Source organism: Cheilinus undulatus, linkage group 9, assembly GCF_018320785.1.
Source record: "Cheilinus undulatus linkage group 9, ASM1832078v1, whole genome shotgun sequence".
NCBI classification, from domain to species: Eukaryota; Metazoa; Chordata; class Actinopteri; order Labriformes; family Labridae; genus Cheilinus; species Cheilinus undulatus.
Genome location: NC_054873.1, coordinates 14,484,230 through 14,506,287, shown reverse-complemented (window position 1 = coordinate 14,506,287; position 22,058 = coordinate 14,484,230).

Below are 22,058 nucleotides of genomic sequence, written 5' to 3'. Positions count from 1 at the left end.
CAGGAGGCAATGCCAAACAACTTCACATCAAAGATGGTAGGAACTCAGACAAATCAAGGAGGAGAGAAACCAAGGCATACAGGACACTGAGGGGTGGCGATGGAGAAGATTAAACTGGAAAATGAATGTTTCATGTGGCTTTTAATTCAAAATTCAACCCTGATTTAGCATTTGTACACACCGTCTCCTATTCAAAAGCTGAAGTTGTACTATGATGAAATATCGGGCATAGGTACAAGAGTGAAGACAGCAATCTGATCTGGAGAAAACTAAAGGCACAACAGTATTTGTTTTTCTCAAGAAACACTTCTGAACAAAGAAAAAAGGCAAACAAATACAACCTCCACAACCCAATCCAGGTAGTCGCATTGCTAATGAATATTGAGGGTGAACAACTAATGAAGAACAAGCGGTCACAACAGATCACCTGAGGAAGAAAACTTGCATGCAATAGCAGCAAGCATGAAGGTACAGTGGAGCTATGAGGCCTGAAGGCTTCTTGTCAACATCTCCCCACTGATTTGAAAAAGCTTCTGATGTAAAAGCAAAGCAAGTTGAAGACACTAAACATGTAAAGACATTTTAAATGCTGCATGCATGAGTCAGGGGCTATGCTTCAAAAAGTGTTGAAGGGTGCTGTCACACTACGATTCCTCCCCCTTCCCCCCTCTGGCTTGCTTTCACACCGACAACTCGATCTGTGCCCGGGCCCGCTTGATCTCGGTCTGATACAGCAGGACACGGTACCATGTAGCTGGTTTACAAACCAGGAGGAGTAAGAAGGAGAAGCTATGATAACAACCTCTTGGGTCATGACCGGAACGAAGATTGTTTTTGTTTTAACCCTGCAAAAAGTCCAACCTGCAACCATGGATCTTTTAAAAAATCAAGTTTTGAGATGCCAGTAATGTCACTCTTTGGATACAACTGGCAAGACAGCTTTGTTCATGTCTAAATGCTTTTATTTTGATTAAATGCTTGATGCACACGAGTGGAAACCAATGATTCAGTGTACTCAGCCACTTGAGAGTCTGTCATCTTGTTTGAATTTAGATTCAATGACCTCAGGATATGGTTGGCCACTGGAAAGATCCTTCCTGACCAGGAAAAGAACACATTTTAAATCAGTCAGGTCAGGTATGGAATCATATGTTAATTCTGCACCGTGATCCTGTACTGCTCTGGCCTCCTGACGGCCATCATCCAGGCCTGCAAAGGCCCAAGCCCCATCTCTCCAAGTATCCTCCCAGCTGCCTCCTCCATGACACATGTGGTCGCCTCAGCATCTGGAACAGCCTACCAGGTCCAGGGCACCAAGTATACAGTGAGCTGGATAAGGCCTGAGAAAGTGTGCCAGGTTCCCAAAAAGCTCAGCTGCCATTCCCATATCAGGCAGTTGACCCTTCAGATCCCTATTCTCCTGAGTATGTTGGCATTAGACTCACAGACTTGCCAACAAAACACAATAATGAGCTAAAGAGAAGTTGCTACGAAGGAGTTCAGCCGGTACTTTGGTCCATCAGTTAACATCCAGGCCTCACAAGAGGATAGTGAGACTGAAAGGACCAAGGACCGAAAGACTTACTTTCGTCAACATCCTCATGATATGAGGAGCGCCACACTGTCTTTCCCAGCGAACCCGCTGTGCAAGTACAAGTCTGTGGTTGATCTCAGTTTCGCAGTCAGCGTGTCAATGTATTATGGCAGTTGCCAACACCACTGAAAGGGGGTCGGCATCCCTTGCACAGGGTTATGCCCTTCAACTACATCATACATACAACACTACAAATGATAGATCCACACAGGGGTAGTAGTCCTGATGCTGAAACCATGAGAGGAAGTAATGTAGACAGTCATAACAAAATGGCTTAGTAACCATTTTTGATTGATTCGACAGAAGCCACATCGGACAACCAAATATGTTGCTGTGATGCTATCAATCTAGAAATGTGCCATTCAGAGGATGCCACCCTAAAATGGGACACAGTTTTTATATTTTCCAAAGTGAAATCACTTGAAACGATTGCATTAATTTGCAGTCCTATTGCACTACTGTAAATTACTTTGGTCCTGCGGTTTGGCTGTGGTTTATTAAACCTTACTTCTGCAAGTAAATAACCATTCAGTTTTACTCCTTTACCCACAGAAGTGGTGTCAATTAACATACTACACTTAAGGCTGGGATGTGACATCTTGCAGTGGTATTAAACTGACATTGATGCTGCACTTTTGTTAGGCTTTACCCAGTGGAAAATGGTTCTCATGACTTGAAGAAAATTGCAGTAATCTTAATGTAAAAGTTACAGGATGGGTATGCAAATTAGCAGTAGGAAACCCCGTATTTATTGCCAGCTACAATACCGCTGAATGGAGATTCTGCAAGCTCTTTCCCCTTTCTTCTGCGCTGGCACGGTGCAGCTGTGGTGTGGAGACAAATCTGACAATGAGGGACTAGTGTGGGCCTGGCTCTACGGTGCAGCTACCACAGAGAATTCCCAACTTTAATTCTTCACAAACTCCACATTAAATCGCTTCAGCATCTGTTTTTTTTTTCCCCAGGCTTCCATAGCCTAAACAAGGGAGGTGACTTGTGTGGAAAACGGATGAGATCAGTCTCTCCCTACGCCGTCTCTTGGGTGTCACATCGTCACATGATCTTGACTGTGGAGCTCAAAACGCTTATGGTCCCTGTTATACCCATCTGCTGCTTATAGAGGCTCTGAGGGAGACATCTGAAAGGCGGCCACACGACGAAACACGCACACCCGACCGCAGAAGAACAAGGGTGAGGAACTGGTACGATTGGAAGAGGATGAAATGTGCACGAAGAGGAAGGCAGTATATTAAAAAAAGGAAGACAGGGGTCACATGTGCCTGTGGAAAGAGAAGAATGCTGCCCTGAAGATCACAAGCAGAGAAATAATTTATCACCGCTCCCTCTATCATTTCATCTGGCAGAGACAGATGGCCTGGAGTCAGACTGGATCACTCCTGGCTTTCTTTGGGATTTTTGCCTGCTGTGTGTTTGGAGAACATGCACATATCACACATTTATTTCCTTTCCACAGAAGGAGACGTACAATTAGCAGCGTCAGCTTAATGAACATCTGCCTTCGATAATGAACCGACTTTATTTGAAAACACGATAATTGCAGTGACAGACCTCAACAGCGAGAACCCATGCAAGGTAGTTAATCTTTCATCACATCAATTGAAGGGTATATTTAACCAGTTTTCATAGAATGAAGAATTTAGAGACCCTTTGAGATAAACTGTAATCCATCATCCTTAGCGCCAGAAAAAAATATTAGTTTTTGGCTGGCTTCAAGTTCCTGACAGTGATAGAAACTTGAATAAGCTTGCAGCCCTGTTTGAAAAGTTGTGGTTCAGTGATGCTAGATGTAATGGAGAAACATTTTGCACATGGCCCACCTACCTGCTTCATTTAAAGTTCAGCTTTCAGTATTGCTCGCATGAAGTTAGTGGAATCAATTATGCTCTTTTTAAACATACACTGTTCAGAATATTCAGACCGCAACTGAGGCTGATGTACGACGTAGATGTGGCAAGGAAGCTGCATGAAAGGAGAATTGACAAAACCCTGACTATGCTCTGGATGTCTTACAAATTACCAGGGGCATGGGAAAATAATCTGTTGAAAAATAGCAATTGGGGAGAGAACAATATTGTTTGGTTTTTTCACCATTAAGCAGCTTGGAATATGTGTTAAGTGGAATTACAGTGATAAAACAGGTCTGATATTGTATATCAAAAAATAACTGCAAAAGTTGGTGAACCAGGAACGCAGCATATATTTCATATAGCAAACTTGTTTAGGCATTCAAATGTTTGTTTATGTGCTAAATACCATTTTTTTTCTCTTTTGTCTCTTCAGTTAAATATTTAAATATATATGACACTACCTAAACAATCTTACAGCACTTCAGATCGTCTGATTATTCATGATATGTCAAAGTTGTTACTCTGACTGCATCTCATATCCATTCATCCATCCATCCATCCATTTTTTTCCGCTTATCCCGGGTCGGGTCGAGGTGGCAGCAGGTTAAGCAAGTCAACCCAGACATGTCTCTCCCTAGCAACATTTTCCAACTCCTCCTGGGGAATTCCAAAGTGTTCCCAAGCCAGCCCAGAAGACCTCCACAGGGAGACGACCAGGGGGCATCCTGATCAGATGCCGGAGCCACCACAACTGGCTCCTTACGACGAGAAGGAGTAGCGGCTCTATTTCGAGATCCTTCCAGATGTCAGAGCTCCTCACCCTATTTCTAAGGCTGGGCCCAGCCACCCTCCTGAGGAATCTCATTTCGATTGCTTGAACCTGTGATCTTGTTCTTTTGGTCATTACCCAGAGTTCATGACCATAGGTGAGGATGGGACAAAGGTTGACTGGTAAATTGAGAGTTTTGCCTTCTGGCTCAGCTCCCTCTTCATCACGACAGTGCGGTACAATGTCTGTAATACCGCAGATGCTGCACCAATCTGCCTGTCGATCTTATGGTCCTTTCGACCCTCACTCATGAACAAAACCCCGTGGTACATCTTATATTAGGCTGATAAATATGACTTATCTTAGCCTGTTATTTAGTTCGCAACTTGGCCAGCTTCCATACAGTCTCTCCAAAATCTACCGCAAAAGCACTACTTGTGGCACATTCCAGATGAAAATATTACGGAAGGGAGGAATTTTTATAGGCAGGTCAGACAACATAGAGATTCCCATTGGAATGAATGGGCTTCTGGTTGACTAACCTCCTTAATGATAAGTTTGTGCAACAGAGGGCAAAGTAAGGGGTTGATGTGCTGAGTAGGCATGGGCACCATCCCGATGAGCCCCTGATTGCAAAACTGATTGGAAAACTGCCGGTGGTGTAGTACCAGATGAAAAGGTGAAAAGGCCCAGACAAAAGAGATGCCATCGAGCTTGACCTTGGCTGCTGAGCAGATTTGTGTCAAGCTTGACTCTGCCTCCCCCCTAGCCTTGGGTTGTGCCACATTAAGTGCCGTGATGAATCCTTAGTGCCCTTTAAGCCTAAAACCCACACACATGGCTGTATAAAGCTGAAAAAGAATCTTAAAGGAGGTAGATTACAAAAACATTACAATAACAGCCAAAGGGAATCTTAACTTGTTTAGACTACAGAGTCACTGAGCAATAATAAACTCTTACATAAGGGCACTTGCACAAAGTGGATTCCAACCCAAACAGTCATAAAGTCAAGATGATGAACTTGGATTTGTTTACTTAGAGGGTTTCTGACCAGGCCAGTCTACAGATATGGCTGGACCCTTGACATGACCGGGAAATTGGCCCTCTTTGATAACATCAACACATACTCAGCGGATGTGTACCACCAGCCATAGGTCATCACTCACCTTTGGGGCTCGGCTCAGAGGTGAGGCTCTGGACTGAAACGTCTGTGTGGCAGAGCTATCAATGAAATCGATACAACATGAGCTTTTGACTGTATGATGTTGTTCTTGTCCCTTTTGTCCAAAAATTTGACATAATGGGGATATTTCTGCAGTTGTAATGCCACCCAGCCGATCAGCTAGCTACATGTGCAGAGACACAACTGTGCTTACTTTTCACTGGCAAGCAGCTACTTGCCAAGAGAGAAAGAGAGAAACAGAAACAGTAAATGAGCTCCCGGGGTTTTCCTTTTTTCAGGGACAAAAACCAAAGGGGCATCGGGCAGTCTCTTTTCCGATAACAGATTTCTTTTATGAAACAGTAACAGTTTGCTTAGATTGCAAAACTAACACTTTACATTACTTGTCACTACGGAAAAGTAATCTGAGTACTCTAAACCATTACTTTGGTTTAGAGCAGCACCAACTCTGTTTTTGACTTAACTAGGCTGGGAATATACTGTCCAAAAGTGTAAATTTTATGTGGATTGTCTGCTCATACAGTAAAAGGAAGTGTTGACAATGTACAACATAAACTCACTAATTATGTGCTTGGACTGTACGGCCCTGATTGTTAAGCAAACCCCGAGAGCTCATACTGTACATGCTAAATCAAGCTGTTGGATAGATGGTTACAGTAACTAATTTCTCTGTGTCACCTTGGTGCTTTCAGGTTCTATCTGACAGCTGAGGAACAGGCTCATGGCTCTGCTTTCAGTGTGAGTGTGCTGTTGGTGACTCCAACATTTTGACATGCCAGAAATCCATCTGACTTGTTGGGAGCAGCTGACTGGGCCATGATCAGCCCTCGTGTCCCTCTGTACACTGTAAAGGAAATGACTCACAATGTAGCAGATTTCTGTCCAACTTCACAATCAGTTGTAAGACTCAAAAAATGGGGTCAGTAAATGCCCCAATTTATTCAGTGTATGCCTGACCTAAAATATTAATAGTGATTCAAAACACTGAAGTCACGCAAGGTTTACTCTAGGAGGAGAAATGTTGCCTGAAATGTCTCCTCCATCTTTGCATCTGTACATTTTTTCGAGCTGTTTCCCAGCAGGTGACTGTTAGTATATTTTCCCCAAATACAATTAATTTGGGTGTTGCCTCTAACTTTTAGCTTACTGATGCTGACTTAAAGTTGGCAAGATATGTTACGATGGGCGTGGACATCTTGCTTGGTACTTGAAAACCAAAACTATGTTGCTATTGAATTGTTGGTTCAGTGGCTTTCCTGCCTAAAAATATAATACTGACAAACATTTCTTGGTGTCAACACAGGTGTTATTTATCACAATAATCATATTTCATTCAGGCACTCTTGTGTCAGGGCCCTGTTACTATACATGCAGACTCACTGATATGGCTTATTGGCAGTTAAATGGGATGCAGCCATCATTAAAATAATTAAATGTTTACTGTGAAGAAGGCGTATGAAAGATTTGTGCGCCATTAAAATTCACAGTGAAGTGTCACTGTAGAAATTCCTCCACAGATATCAAAATTTAAAAGCTTAAAACCCACAGTACAAATTCAGAAAAGTTGGGATGCAAAATGTAAATTAAACAGAATGCAATATTTTGCAATACTCATAAACCCATTTTTCAATCACAATAGAACATGAACAACATTTCAGATGTTGAAGCTGAGATATTTTACAATTTCATGAAACAATATGATCTCGTCATGAATTTGATGGCAGCAACATATCTCAGAAAAGTAGGGACAGGGCAAGAAAACGCTGGAAAAATGATACAAATGAAAAACAGCTGGAGTAGTATTTTGGCACTATTGAAGTTAATTGGTAATAGGTCAAAACGAAAGAAAAATACAAAAAGAGCATTATAGAAAGGCAGGGTCTCTCAGACATAAAGATGGACCGAGGTTCCCTAATCCCCAATACCTACCCCTAAAAATGTTGGAAACATTTCAGAAAAACGTTCCCTGTTTTAGAGAAATCTCACCTATGACTCCTTTAACTGCTGAACCAGCTCTGTAAAGATGGCTGCCATGTGAAAGCCTGCTGCAACAAGATATACATCCTCATCTAATCCAAAAAGTGATCACAGCCGCCGTCTCGTAAATACACACTCGTAAACACAACAGGGTATAAACATTCACAAGGTCAGTTACGAAAGCATCCACACAGAGCAGACTTGCTGAGCTCTTATGTAACTTAAATTAAAGCAGAGAGGATGATGATGATGCATCAGCACAAGAATGAGCTAATTGCTGATTTGTTGTACAACAGGAGTTGATCTGCTGTGCACCTGACTCCTCTTTGATGTTAATGAAATACTGCTGGCCCACTGGAACTCGGGCAAAGCGAGCCTCTTATGACATGGAAACAATAATTTTTGTGAGGATGAAAGTGAGGACAAACAAGCCTTTCACTCTTCCTGTGCCCTTTGTGACTTGTCTGCATCATAAACTGTATAAAGAAAGACAATGTGACTGTCTACCAGTGAAGCCAAAATATGTACAGCTCTCCTTGTTGACTGGCTGCAGTGTAGGTCAAGAGTAAAAGCCCCTTTTCCTCCATGTAAACAGATGGGACATAAGACAAAATAAATCAGCTGCACAAGGGTTGTTAGACAATATGATGATTATTAACAGTTTAGATTGTATAGTTAAGACTGTATAATGTTTTATTTTAAATCTAACCTTTTGGTTGTTCCTTTCACATAGAATTGAATTCAGGTAAAGCGCACCAGGGTTGCCTCAGTGTTGCCTAAGACTTTTCCCAGAATGCTTTTAGGTATTAGACCTTTTGCACCATGAGTGAAGTTGCTGACTCAGTGAGAGAAGTGCACGTGTGGAGAGTAACCACAATATAAAATGGATGGTTTACTGAGTATGATGGAGGAGGATTTACTGACTCATTGTGCACCTTTCAGATAAAACCATTCCAACATCATTTCCTGCTTTCCAAATTGACCAGATTGAACCGCAGTAGATTAGAAAACAGGGGTGACAATGCAATTAAAAGCAATTTTGTTGTCTCATGGTCCTTCAGCAATTAAAAAGCCATAATTTAAGGCATGTTTTGTTTTACTCAAATGACCAAAGAGTGTCAGAGAAAAGTTCTGTGTCTTTTGGCTGAAACCAGAGAGTACTAAAAGGCAAATGTTGGGCCGGTGCTGTGTTCTTAAAGACCTCAAGCCCTGTGACAGCAGGAGCTGTAGTCTGTCTGTGTGTTAACAGCTTTTTCACACATACACTATCTTTTAACCACATTCAAGTGTTAAAATAAGGTATCTGATGTCAGTTTATGACATAAACTGTGACATAAATGTCCTTCATTATATGTTTATCTCACTGGCCATTGGATTTTGGCTCCCAATAACAGTTTAACCGTACAGTTCTCATTTTTTAAGCCTTTAAATCCCTAATGAGCCAGTGTTTCCCATTGGCTGCTGTTCATTTTTATGGAGTGTTTGGTCTTATCCGTTCTCACTTACAGTCATTTAAGGTGCAGTGTGTAAAACGATCAGATTCTAGAGTGCAATGCTCACTTCTGGAGGTAACAGTGGCAACTAGTGGAATTTAATAAGTCATTTATGTGTTATTTGCTCCCTTCTGTGGTACTGTATAAACTTGCAGAATTCAAGATGAATACAAATTCTTAAACTTAGTAAATAAAAATAAAAAATATTGTACATAGTCAGGTGATTGAACTGTAATTACAGGCCTATTTATAGATACAATGTTTCATTTGAACCAGGTTTGCTAAGCTATGTGCTACTTGACTAAATACTACGCACTGCACCTTTAAGTTGGCCTACCATGAATGGCATAAATGATTAAAGAATGTGAAGGAAATAAAGGAAAATTGAGGAACATGCTTTACAGAAAATATGTGTAAGTGTACAAAAGTCTCCCAAGTGTAGTTTAACTTTTAAAAGTTGACCTAACATAAATGTACGAGTAAAAATGAGTTGATTTAATTTAAAATGGCTACTAATTTTTTAATGTAATCAGTTACCTCTAAAGTTTTAAGTTCTATTAACTTGTAAGGAATTGTAGCGTAAATATTTTAACTTGAGTCTATTCAAAAATGTATTTCCACTAATTAACTTTGATGTAATCAGTTTCAAAATAATATTTTTAAGTATTTTTAACTTTTACAGTGCATGGACTGTACCAAATTGAGGGATTTATGCTATAGTATCAGTAAGACAAATGAGTATTCTCATTCAGACTCTTGTTCAAAATGAGCAATTTTCAGAGCCCAACATGAGGATATGTTGGTTTCACTCCTTAACAACGGGGGGAGGTTCAGGCGTATTGTCCATCTGTATTTGCAGTCTAAGATCTGAACACATAAAAACATACCTAAGGAATTTTTCACAGTTAAAGGAATGTGGAAACCAACCAGGTTTCCAGTTGTGATAACCTACTTACTGTTAAAAGAATCACACCATTGATTCCTAAAGCTCCACCCATCACAGGTGTCCTCATTGCTCTTACTCAACTTGTCTGTTAACATGCAGATGAATCTTGGATTTGAGGAATTTGCATCCAGGATGTTTGGGAAATCTGAAAGGCCTTGTTTTCATCCAGTTCCATCAAACTTTCTTGGCTTTGTGTTTGTTTGGTGATGGATATGCCTACAACGGATGCCAGCAGCATCTGAAGCAGAAAGAGAGTGGAACTGATGGGAAGAGGCAGAGACAGTGACTGGAAAAATACCAGTCAGTGGTGTTATGGATCTTTGGGGAGCAGACATTGGATGTTTGGGGATGGGATTGGGAGATGGCTCATTTGAGAACCTCAAACATCTGCGTGCTCCAGTGCTCATCAAATATGAGCGTGAGCTTTAAAAATAAAGGGGGGTTAACTCGCACTCGTGATTCACAGCATGGTTGCTTTGGTCTCCAAGGGTTGAGCTGTTAGTCTGCTCACACCCCATCACATCACTTACACTCTGGGGTAAACTGTGCACACAAAAAAAATTAAAGAAATGATCAGATAGAGTATTCCACTTTGAAAAAAATGAAACACAACATGACTGGAGACCTGCTGTCTTCACCCTCTCGCCCCTGACACACACATTCATCAGACAGATCAGTCAGTGTGTGAGAGAGATGAGCCACCTCCAAGTGATGATGAATAGAGTGCAAGCTCTCCTGAACTTCATAATTACAGTGATTACACACGGCTGTAATTCTAACTCGACACACTTAACACTTCAGCTTCGTCTTGCTTGGCTGGCACAGACACGCCACGCCAATAAATATGCATTCCTGCTTTGCTCTCTGTAAAGATTAAAGGGCTCATTTATGTGTACTCTACTCTGAAGTGACACGTCTGTCTGCTTTTATCAGCATACTGTATTTACAGTGGGATTTACAGTGCAGAGTCTCAGAGTCGGCTTACAGAATACAAAGTTTTGATACAACAGGATTTAATCTACATCAGTGGGTAAATGTTAGCAGAGGGCACATGAAAGGTTAAGTCAAATATTTAGCTCAAAGAAAGAAATTATAAGAAAAACAACTCCAAATCTAAATTATTAACATTAATTTAAGACAGTAAAAATAGTGTAGCTATTCAAAAAGATAGCAAAGTGTAAAAAATTTTTTTTTGCTTTACCTAAAGCATAAACTTTTTAAATGGACAATTGACTAACTTTAAGGGGCTAACACAGTAAAGATGGGTTTCGTTACATATTTTGGCTAATATTAGACTACCTGTAGCTGGAAATTATCATGAAACCACCTTAACTTATTAATGTTCAAGTGAAATAGCAAATAGCTTAGCTACATGGCTAGCTACTTTGGTTGTTTCAAAGTTTAAAGACTAATAAACAATCCCCTCAAGTATCAGATAACCCCCCCCCCACCACCACCACCCCATTTCTCCACCTTTCAGAAAATATGTGCTGAAACAAGCCGTTGTAAGATTTTCCCCTCCTGATGTCATGTGGGGAGTTAGCTCCGCCCCCAGGTGCGGTTGGCCCTCCCTCCTTGGAAGAAAGTTCCGCCCTCCTCTCCTGATCCTCCTCTTAGCTGCCAGCTGAGAGGAGGATCAGGAGAGCCACATCCATTTCTGAGAGGGGCGTGGTCAAGGGCAGAGTCAGACAGCTCATTAACATTTAAAGTCACACACAAAGAAACAGCTCATTCTGAGCAGGGCTGAAACAGAGATGAGAACCGTATAGAATCAACTCCCAACTCCCCCTCCCTTCCTGTTCTTCCTGTTTGAGCTCCGTAGCTCCGCCCCTCTCTTTACATACCTCCTGGTGGTTGAGAATGTTGGCTCTTGGAGTGATTTTTCTCTGCTTATCCACTGAGATCAATGGCCGAATCACAAGAAAACTCTTCATCTCATCATGAACAAATTCTGCACAGGACTGAACACCACTGTAATTCCACCATTGAATCAACTTCTCACTGAGCTGAGATACGGAAGCTACAGCGGCCAATAGGAATGCTCCCTCTGACCTGAGCCTGATTGGCTGCGAGTACTAGCCTCCTCATTGGCTGGGGCACCCCCGTCCCTTGCTGGTTTTCTCAAGTGAGATAGCAGCGCCATGCCCCGGTGCAGCGAAAAAATAAAAAGTATGACATTAACTTTAAACTGTCTGTTGTCAACTTTGTGTTTGTTTAGTTCCTTACCAGTATTTAAAGTGTTTAGAGAGTGTTGAATTGACAGAAGAAGACAAAAGTATAACTATGGCACTGTAATCTTGTCTTGAAAATGTAAGTGATATTCATCCTGGTGTAAATAAATAGTTTGATTAAATTTACCATATTTTTCCAATTTTTGCTAAGCAAGATTTTTGTGAGAAAAGAATTAATGCCTGGTCTCAAATAAACGCCTGGTCTGCTCAGTGATTGAGACAAATAAACACCCCGGCTATTATTTGGTATTTTACAGTAGTTAAAAGTTTGGAAATGATTGAAGTATTCATCTTAAATGTTGACATATTATTGTCGATAGTAGTTGAAAATTTACCCAGCATTCTAGATAGACTGTTTCATATCTCCATTGCATGGATATGCATGGACCAGCCACTTTATTAGGTACACCTCTTCAAACTTGTTAACACAAAAACCTTATCAGCCAATCACATGGCAGCAACTCAATGCATTTAGGCATGTAGATGTAGTGACTGAACGTGGCATGGTTGTTGGTGCCAGACGGGCTGGTCTGACCAGTTCAGAAACCACTGATCTACTGAGATTTTCACCCACATCCATCTCTAGGGTTTACAGACCATGGCTCGAATAAGGGGAAGTATCCTGTGAGCGGCAGTTGTGTCAATGAAAATGCCTTATTGTTGTCAGAGGAGAATGGGCAGACTGGTTCGAGATGATAGAAAGGCAACAGTAACTCAAATAACCTATCTATGGGACAAAAAGGAAAGACAGAAAAAACATACTTATAGGATTTCATTTAAATCCTGTTCCTAGTGAAGGTTCACTTTTCTATGTACAAACATGAGAATATCTGGGAGAAATGAATGCTTTTAAACCTTATTCAAAATGACAGAAGTCAAATTTGCTTTTAACAACCTACAGTATGTATTCCAACACAAACAAAACTTGTGGATAGTAAATTAAATATTTGCATGACACTGGAACAATGTATGCAAGTGTAATTTTTCAACAGTCTGCTTAGTGAAACTAATGAGCTGATGAAAACCAATCAAGTTAGACCTAAAGCACATCTAGTGTTAAAGATGTAATTAAATGCCTCTAAGTTCTACCTGTACTTCAACAGATTGGAGGACCCCTACTGCAGGCGTATTATAGTATTAGCTTAACCCTCCGGTGGCATTCGTAAGCACTACTCTAATAAACCTTCATAGACAAAAATATCCACAGTGAACAAAAATAATTGAAGAAATATGTTTTTTCTTTTTCTTCTTCTTTTCATCAATAAATTAAAGGGACCTGATAAAGACAGGTTGAGTCACATGGGATCACGTTTGTGTGAATATTTAAGAGAAAGACATTTAAAAAAAAATACTATGAGATAACCGTTCTCAGTTGTTTGGAAAGGGCTCCTGGTTCTGCATTGTGTTCTTATCATAGACATCCCAGAAGCTTCCCGAAAACAAGTCAACATGCCAGCACGCCTCGCTTTCTCAACTACCCACAATCCTTATCTGCAAAGTAAATAAGGGCTCCTATCCTGGCTGCCTGGAGAGGTTTTCGTCTCTTGTCTCTTTGCACACTGAGCTCTGTCTGCCAGCCATCCCTGCAGTAAAAGGGAAGGAGACAAAGGTTTACAAAGGACACCAAAGTGTGTTATACCTTTAACAGGGTGAGCATAAACTATACATGAGCATTCAGGAGAGCAGGCCTCATATGTACAGTCTTTAGAAATGTCAAACAGTAGAGTAAGGACTTTTTGAAATGAAAACAGAAGATTGTGTATCTATCAGACTTGGAGATAATTTGACACCACATTCGCTCCAGAATATTTTGTCTGTGACAAATAAAGAAGCTCACACTGAACTTCTCACATAGCACAGATGTGCCTTTAATTTTCAGTTTCTCTTCGTTTGTCACACTCATCTTCATTTCTGTACACTGTAATCCTTTGTTCTTAAGGGAAATGATAGCAGGTTTTCACACAATTTTCTGCAGACACATTATGACCCATCTCACAAAACAGTGATGACAATACTCTCTGACATCTGTGTAATGACTTTCTTTCCCCCCAACAAGTTTAACCCCCCTCACTTCTAGACTACTATCTCTTGTATTTTCTCCTCTGGGATTGCAGAGGCACGGCAAAACATGGAGTCTGTTACAGTTGCCAACTGGAGAAATGAACTGTAAACACATGCATGCCTCTTATTTATTCACATTGTAAGCGGAGATGCCAGAAAACAATTCAATTAATCTTTGGCAGAGTGCAGGAAGACTGGGAAGGGAACAGGATAAACACACATACACTTGGTGAAAGAGAGAGAGAGGAGATAGATTAGGACATGTAAACAGGGATCGTGAAGAGGAAGCGTGCCATGGAAGCCATCCTACCACAGACGAGGAGCACGTAAACAGGCTGGCTGCTGAAATGTTGGCGTGGACAGCATCGCTGATCAACTGTGGGAATCCAGTTGTAAACACTGTCTATCAGAGAAGGATCGCTGAGTGGTGCAAGGCTTATGTTTGTAGCAATGTGAGTCCATGCTTATGTGTGTTGCATTTGTGAGATGAAATGATACCTCACTAAGCCTCTTTGGTTCAACATAAAACTAAGGAGTAAGAGATGATATGGCAGATAAAGTATTCATCCCCTTGGATCTTTTACACTTTTATTGTTTTTATAAATCAATCAAAGTCAATACAATTTGACTTTTTGATTAAAAAAAAAAATACAAACAACTCTTCAATGCCAAAGTAATTCAACAGAGGTCCAGCCAGTTGGTGCTAGTAGTCTCACAATTAGTAAAAATGGGGATCACCTGAGTGCAGTGAATGTGTCTCAAGGGATTGTAGTATAAGGACATCTGGGTCTGGAATGTCCAGTCACTGGTATTCCTGACCACCATTACACCATGAAGACAAAAGAACACTCCAAACACCTCAGAGAACAAGTTATTGAAAAGTATGTCAGGGGATGGATACAAAAACATTTCCAAGACACTGAACATCCCCCAGGGTTCACTTTAAATCCATCACCTATAAATGAAAGAATTATGGCGCATGTGTAAATCTGTCTAGTGAGAGAGACCACCAAGACGCCTATGACTACTCAGGAGGAGTTACAAGCTTCAGCAGCTGAGATGGGAGAGACTCTGCATACAACAACTGCTGCCCAGGTTCTTCAGTCAAAGCTTTGTGGGAGAGTGGTAAAGAGAAAGCCACTGTTGAAGAAAACTCATTAAATCTTGACTAGAGTTCACATTGGTGGCAGCATCATGCTGTGGGGATGCTTCTTGACAGACTTCCCTGAAAGGCCTATAAAGGTTGATGGTAAAATGAATGGGGCAATGTGTAGGAAAATCCTGGAGGCCAATATTATTCAGTCTGCAAGTAAACGACAGCTTGGAACAAGATTTATTTTCCAGCAGGACAATGACCCAAAGCATAAAGAGAAAGCTACACAGAAATTATTTCAATACAACAAAGTGAATGTTATGAAGTGGCTGAGTCAAAGCACAGACCTCAGTCCAATAGCGAATCTGTGGCTGTCTTGAAAAGGGCGGTTCACGCCTGATTCCCATGCAACCTGACAGAGCTTCAACAGTTTTGCAAAGAAGAATAGAGTAGAATTGCAGTGTCCAGATGTGCAAGCCTGACTGAGACCTATCCAGACTGATTACAGCCAAAGGTGCATCTACTAAAGACTGACTTGAAGGGGGTCAAAATTCATGCAGCCACTTATTTTGCCTTACTTATTTTTATTCCATTGACATTACTTTGTAGAAATCTATTTACACTTTGACATTAAAAGGGGGTTGCTCAGAGCATTGGAAATTTTTTGAATTCATCCCCTTACTTATACATTTAAGTGACGTTTTCTCTGAGTTGCTTGGGGTGTTCTTTTATTTTCATGGTGTGATGGTAGCCAGGAATACTGATAAACCAGCTTCTGGACCCTCCAGACACAGGTGTCTCGCGATGCATTCACTGCGCTCAGGGGATCCCTCTTTCACTGATTTAGAGACTACTAGCACCAATTGACCTATGGCTAAGCCACGCCCCCTCCACTCACTCAGACAAACAATGAACATTCAGTGACAGACGCTATTGCAGTTGTCACAGTAGGAAGCATCTTACAGGAGGCCATTGATGATTTTAGGAGATTGAAAGATCACATTTCATCTAGAAGGGTAAAAAAGGGTAAAAAATACACTCCGTCGCCCAGCCTCTCAGGATACCTTGTGTTGGAGTCACATGTACCTCATGAACACCGTTTGACCATTTTTTTTAACTTAAAATCTCAAAAAACCTCATAAAACTGGATGAAAACTGACTTTCTCCAATTCATTTCAATGGACGTCCAGGCAGCCGATGTCCTATACGCACTGTGATTGGATCATCACGTTTGAGGGTGGGACTTAGCCATAGGTCAACTGGCCTCTGCTGAATTAGGCTAATCACTTTAAACAGGGTGAATATTTATGCAGTCAAGTATTTTACATTACATATTTTTTTCTACCAGATTAACATTATTTATGGAAGTCTGTTTTTGCTTTGATATTACAGATTTTTTTTTCTCAAAAACACCAAATTATATTGACCATGACTGATTTATAAAATCAATAAAAGGGTTAAAAATCCAAGGGGTAATTACTTTTTATAGGTACTGTGTCTATTTCATTTTTATTTCCACAGAACAAAAACAGAAATTTATTCAAAAATGTCTTCAGTGTCATTTAGAAAACCAGGATAAAATCCTGTTTCTGGAATCCCTTGAGAGCATTTGTGTCCATATATATGGGTGTGGACATTTCTTTTAAATTAGTGCCCTGTATGTTTATTTCATCTCTATATAAAAGCAGATATAAGAGCTGCTGGAGACAGTGAAGACGCTGCTTTACATGACCTCAGAAGCCACAGCCATAAACCTCTCTTAACCTCTTCAAACACAGATAGGTTACTGTTATTAATCAAAGCAGACATGTGCCTGTACTAGTCGGCTCTTTTCTAACTTTAAGGCCTATATAACAGCTAATTAAACCTGCGTTTATAATGTCATGACTGTATGTTATGTCACCACATCTTAACAAGCTGGGACTATAAAGTGAATGAGCACCAATGCTCGTAATTCAAAACGTAATATCCAGCATCTATACAGACTTGAAGTTGAACACAAAGTGGATTACCATGTGAAAACCAACACCTCAAGAACCATTACTGGTTACGCTTTTATGTGTCCAAACAAAATGTTCTGACTTGGCGCCATGGAAATAGGAGGAGGTAAAAATAGTCCTGGTAAAAATAACACATTCCTACAGAGTGACAGATCTACGTTTGCCCATTTAGTCCAAATGTTGCTGTACTCCTGCGGCTGCAAAGAGAAATATTAGTGGGAGGCACGTTCCCAGAAAAAGAGCCTCCTTTTTTTTGTCTGTGTGCTGAAAAGGATAATTGCTCATCTGAGCTCACACAAGACGCCTCTCTCCCTTTCCAATGGCAACATAAACTTCTTCTGCATTCTTGAGAGAAGAGTTCTGTTGACCTCCTCTGCCTCTCCTGGCGTGTTTTTGTGTATGCGGGTGCATGTTTTTGTGTCTATGCTGACAGCACAGTATGATTATGCTTGTATGTTGTGTGTAGGATGTGTATTGTGATTTTTTAAACAGAGGGGAGGAAACAAGAGAGAGCTTTAGTTGAGTGGGTGAATTGTGTGGGAGAAGGGATGGATGGGGTTGGGAGGCAGGGTGGTGGTTGGGGTGGGGGGCACTTTAGTGGTGTTTGAACGCTCATGAGTCAGACTCTTGCAATGAGGGAGTAACAGAGGCCATGAATGAGAGTGCTTGTTTATGTGGGTCAGTGGGCTCCCTTTTAACCCCTTCAGCCGTTGCCTGCCTTTTCACAGGAAGAAGCTGCTCCACCCATGGTCGTGCCTGACTGAAAGACAAATCATGTGTGCGGGAAAGGAAGTCAAACACACCACTGGGGAGACAAAACCCTTTGTAGTCTCCGTGGCTCCGTGCAGAAAGCCCTCCAATAATTGCCGTGTTTACACTGGGGATATGAGGCTTGCTTTTCATCACACGTGCAGCACAAAGCGTCTATCTCCATCCACAGGAGGCTGGGGTTAATTGGAGTGAGATCGTCTTTCTATAGCATGCCACATAATGAAAGTCTTCTCTCTGCAGGAGGGAAACTGGATCAGGAGGGGAACTCTAAACTGTTGCTGACATTTTGCTGAGAGCCAAATGTGGCAGAGGAAGCCTCGGTGCTTAGCAGCGCATGCACGCAAATTGCTTGTCCTGTTTACGCAGCTGCTTTATTTCTGAGAAAAATTCCAGATAAAACAGCCATTTCAGGATGTGAGCTGGATGGAGGAAAATAACATATAAATACTGTATGTGCACCTGGGTGAACTCAATCAAAGCTGGGTGAGCGCTGACCATTTAGGAAAATGTAAGACTCGAGAAAATTCCAGACTTGTCATGATGCAAGCAGTTGCCTCATAGCTGATAAAGCTTTCATTATCCTCTAAACCAATGGTTCTCATCATAAGGGTTGGGACCCCCTTGGGGGTTGTGAGACACTGAGAGGGGGTTTCCAGATCCCCTAAAAATCTACAAATATTTTTAAAATTATACTGTTGCTACTTTACCTCAATTTTGCCAATTTTTATCCCATTTCATCACTTTTTCTCCCAAATTTTGCCAATTTTAACTGATTATTGCCACTTCACACCTAATGTTGCCTCTGTTGATCCATTATTGCCACTATTAACCACTTTTTACACCCATTTTTGCCCATTTTAACCACATTTCACTGTTTGAAATGCCAATTTCTGCAAATTTAACACACCTCTGCAAATTTCTGCCTATTTTGCTCTCAGTTAACCTTTTTTGCCAGTTCATATCAATTTTTCATCCCATTTCACCAAATTTCCATTAACAACCATTTTAACCCCTTAAAGCCTGTTGTATCATATTTGATACACACTTTTATGATACCTCTATCTAATCAGTATGATCATAAATTACTGAAAAAAGCTTCTGAATACAATCTGATAAATGATTAAAATGCCCTCAAGTGGATTATCAATAACCAAAAACACCTGGTATATTAAATGAGATTATATATGTATTACATTTTAGGGATATTTAGATTTTTTTTTATTTCATTAGAAAGTGAAATAAACATTTCAGTTCCAGAAAATTAGAATTTTCTGGCAATAATTTGTGTTTTCCTTTGAAGGGTTAATCCCCCCTTTACCTCTATTTATGCCTGTTTTTGCCCCTACACCTTTTTTTTTTTTTTTAATTTTTTGGTTATTTCTTGGCACTTTTATCTAATTTTTGCCACGTCTAATCCATTTTAGCTATTTTAACCCATTTTAATTCAGTTTTTAACCAAAGGGATTTACATTTTTAAGAAGGCTATTTGCTGCACAAATAAACAAAAAAGATATTTATTTAATAAGAGTGGTTATTTTCCTGGTTAAATATAAAATATGATTATTACAGCTTAATTTAATAATAAACCATGATTTTGCTGACCTCCATAGGCCTCTAGTTTGGCTGGGCCCAAAAAACTCTCTCATTTATTCCCCCTTTTTTCACAGCGTTGTCTGCACATAACTATTCTTGAATATGTATGTCTGTGTTCAACCACCTCCAGGTACAGCGTGGGTCTCTGGTCTCTGGCACTTTTATTTTGGGGGTCGTGGCCTGAAAAGTTTGAGAACCACTGCTTTAAACCGGTAGTTACCAGCTGCTCCAACCTCAGGACCCAACGCCACCTCCTTAACCCACTGGTACTATTATGGGTAATGTTGTCCAAATGAGTCATATTTACCTTTTATTTTACAAACATTGGGTTGTGTGGCTGCTGATGGCAGGACTTTTTGTCACAAGTTTTTTTTTCCTCAATAAAATATGAAATTCAGATTTTTTTTTGGGTCAGTACTGTGTACAAGTGGACTACTTTGTAATCCTGTGGTATCATTCAAATTCACTACCCTAATAAGCTGTTCATGGTCGAAAATGCCCACATTTACAAAAACATACAAAAAATAGCAGTTCCATTCAACTTGCAGACTCTATCCTATTCTAATTAGAAAGGCTTATTAAAGACCTGTGTCAGTAGATGGATGTCTCTTAGTGTTGTTTTCAAAATAAAAGCTTTATGTACAAGCAAAGGGAGTTTTTCCAAAGACAGCACAAACCAGAAATGTTTATGTATTGTGTTTGTCTGTGATATATTGTACCATGTGGAAATAGCAAGCTTCCTAAATACTAGAAGTTTGGAGAGCAACTACATTAAAGAGCGGCCTTCATGAGGACTGTCAAGATTCAGATATTCTACCAATGTGGATGTATGTTTGCTACAATAAGGTACAGTAAATATGGCTCTTTATCATTTCCTGTATGTTTTGATCCATAACTGATTGTGTGCATGGAATAAAAAAAACCAAAAAACCCAAACCCCATCAAAATCTCCGTGTGTGAGAAGTGTGTATAAGCATATGAGATGCTGCCCTCACTCTGGCTGCCAGTCTGAAACAGCCGGTTAAGACATAGCACACTGTGGAGGGCTCTGGCTAAATGACGTCACTCTACAAGTGCGGACCAAAATATGGCAGCCTCCTGGTGAATTTATAAGCTCAAATTTACTCCAAAAGTCTATATCTGGTGAGTTTTCTTTTTTTGATACACATATTAGAGATGCAAACATCTATCCAATTTTGTCTGATCATGCAGGGTTCCTTTTAAGCAGTGCCAAGGAAGCTATACAGATGGGTAAAGTTGCTCTGCATAATTTAGATTTTTAGGTAAAAAATGGGCCAAAGAAACATGCTGGCTCTGTTGTACACTATATCAATTTTTTTTTTAAGTGTTATATTTTTCATCCAGAAAGCATCTGTGTTTGGCACTACTTTGTGAGGCAGTGAATCAGTGAATCCAACCTATCCTAAACTAAAACTTGTTCTTCAGCTTGGTTTCCCACTTCAATGGCTGACACAGTGGATGAATGCTGCATACACAGACCACTGTATGAGGAAATTACAGGTAACTCTCCTTTATGAGGCGCTTTAGGGGCAGGATGTTTAATCAGAACAGTAAATTTGTGGGCAGTAAACTGTAAACCAGCACAAAAATACTTAGCTAAAAGACACTTCAGTGTTCCATAAAGCTGAGTTCAGCAGCAACTGGGTCAAAAGTACACAGAATTATTCATAGAGCATCAGAGCTGATAATCTTGACCACATTGGTGAATCATTTTTCACTTGATAGAGAGAAAAACGTCAGAAAATAACTCCCTAAAAACAACTGACTGGCTGGATAGTATGAGGCAGATACATCTGTTTGATTCTGACATGATGACTTGAGCTTTGTTCCTGATTCAGATGACCCGACCTTGAAACTACAAGCTGTGAGGCCTGCAGACTCAAAAGTTATTTTTCCTGGTCTAACATCAGAGTCTAAATAAACTTCTGGTGGCTTTAGATGGATGAGCTTCACAGAGACTCATACAGAGTGATTCACCAGAGTTCAAACCACAGCAAATCTGGAAGTGGGAAAGAACAATGATATCAAAAGACCCCTGTTCTGTCTCTGATAATCCCCTCTCTCTCCTGTCTTTTGCCACACAGGCTGTGAAGAGGACATCTGTCCTCCGTAAACTCACCAGGACGTCACTGTCGGAGGGGAGAATGTCTGGAATGTGGCCTTTGTGGTCAGCGGGCCGGTGAACCACTCATTTGGCTTGTGTTGCTTCCTTAATCTGGGAACAAAGGATTCCTGGTGTACGTCTCACCTTTGTGGGATCCTCTTTGGACCGGGTCTGAGGAATTTCCACCTCAGGAGTTATGATTTTGACCTCCAGGTCGTCCAAGTTGGGGACCACCCTCCTGCAAACATATGAGCTCTCACGTTATCCAAGGGGTTCATATTTTGGTTTGTAACTTCATATTGAGCATATTTTGTGATAGAGCGTTGACATCAGCTGCTAGGAATGTCTGTCAGT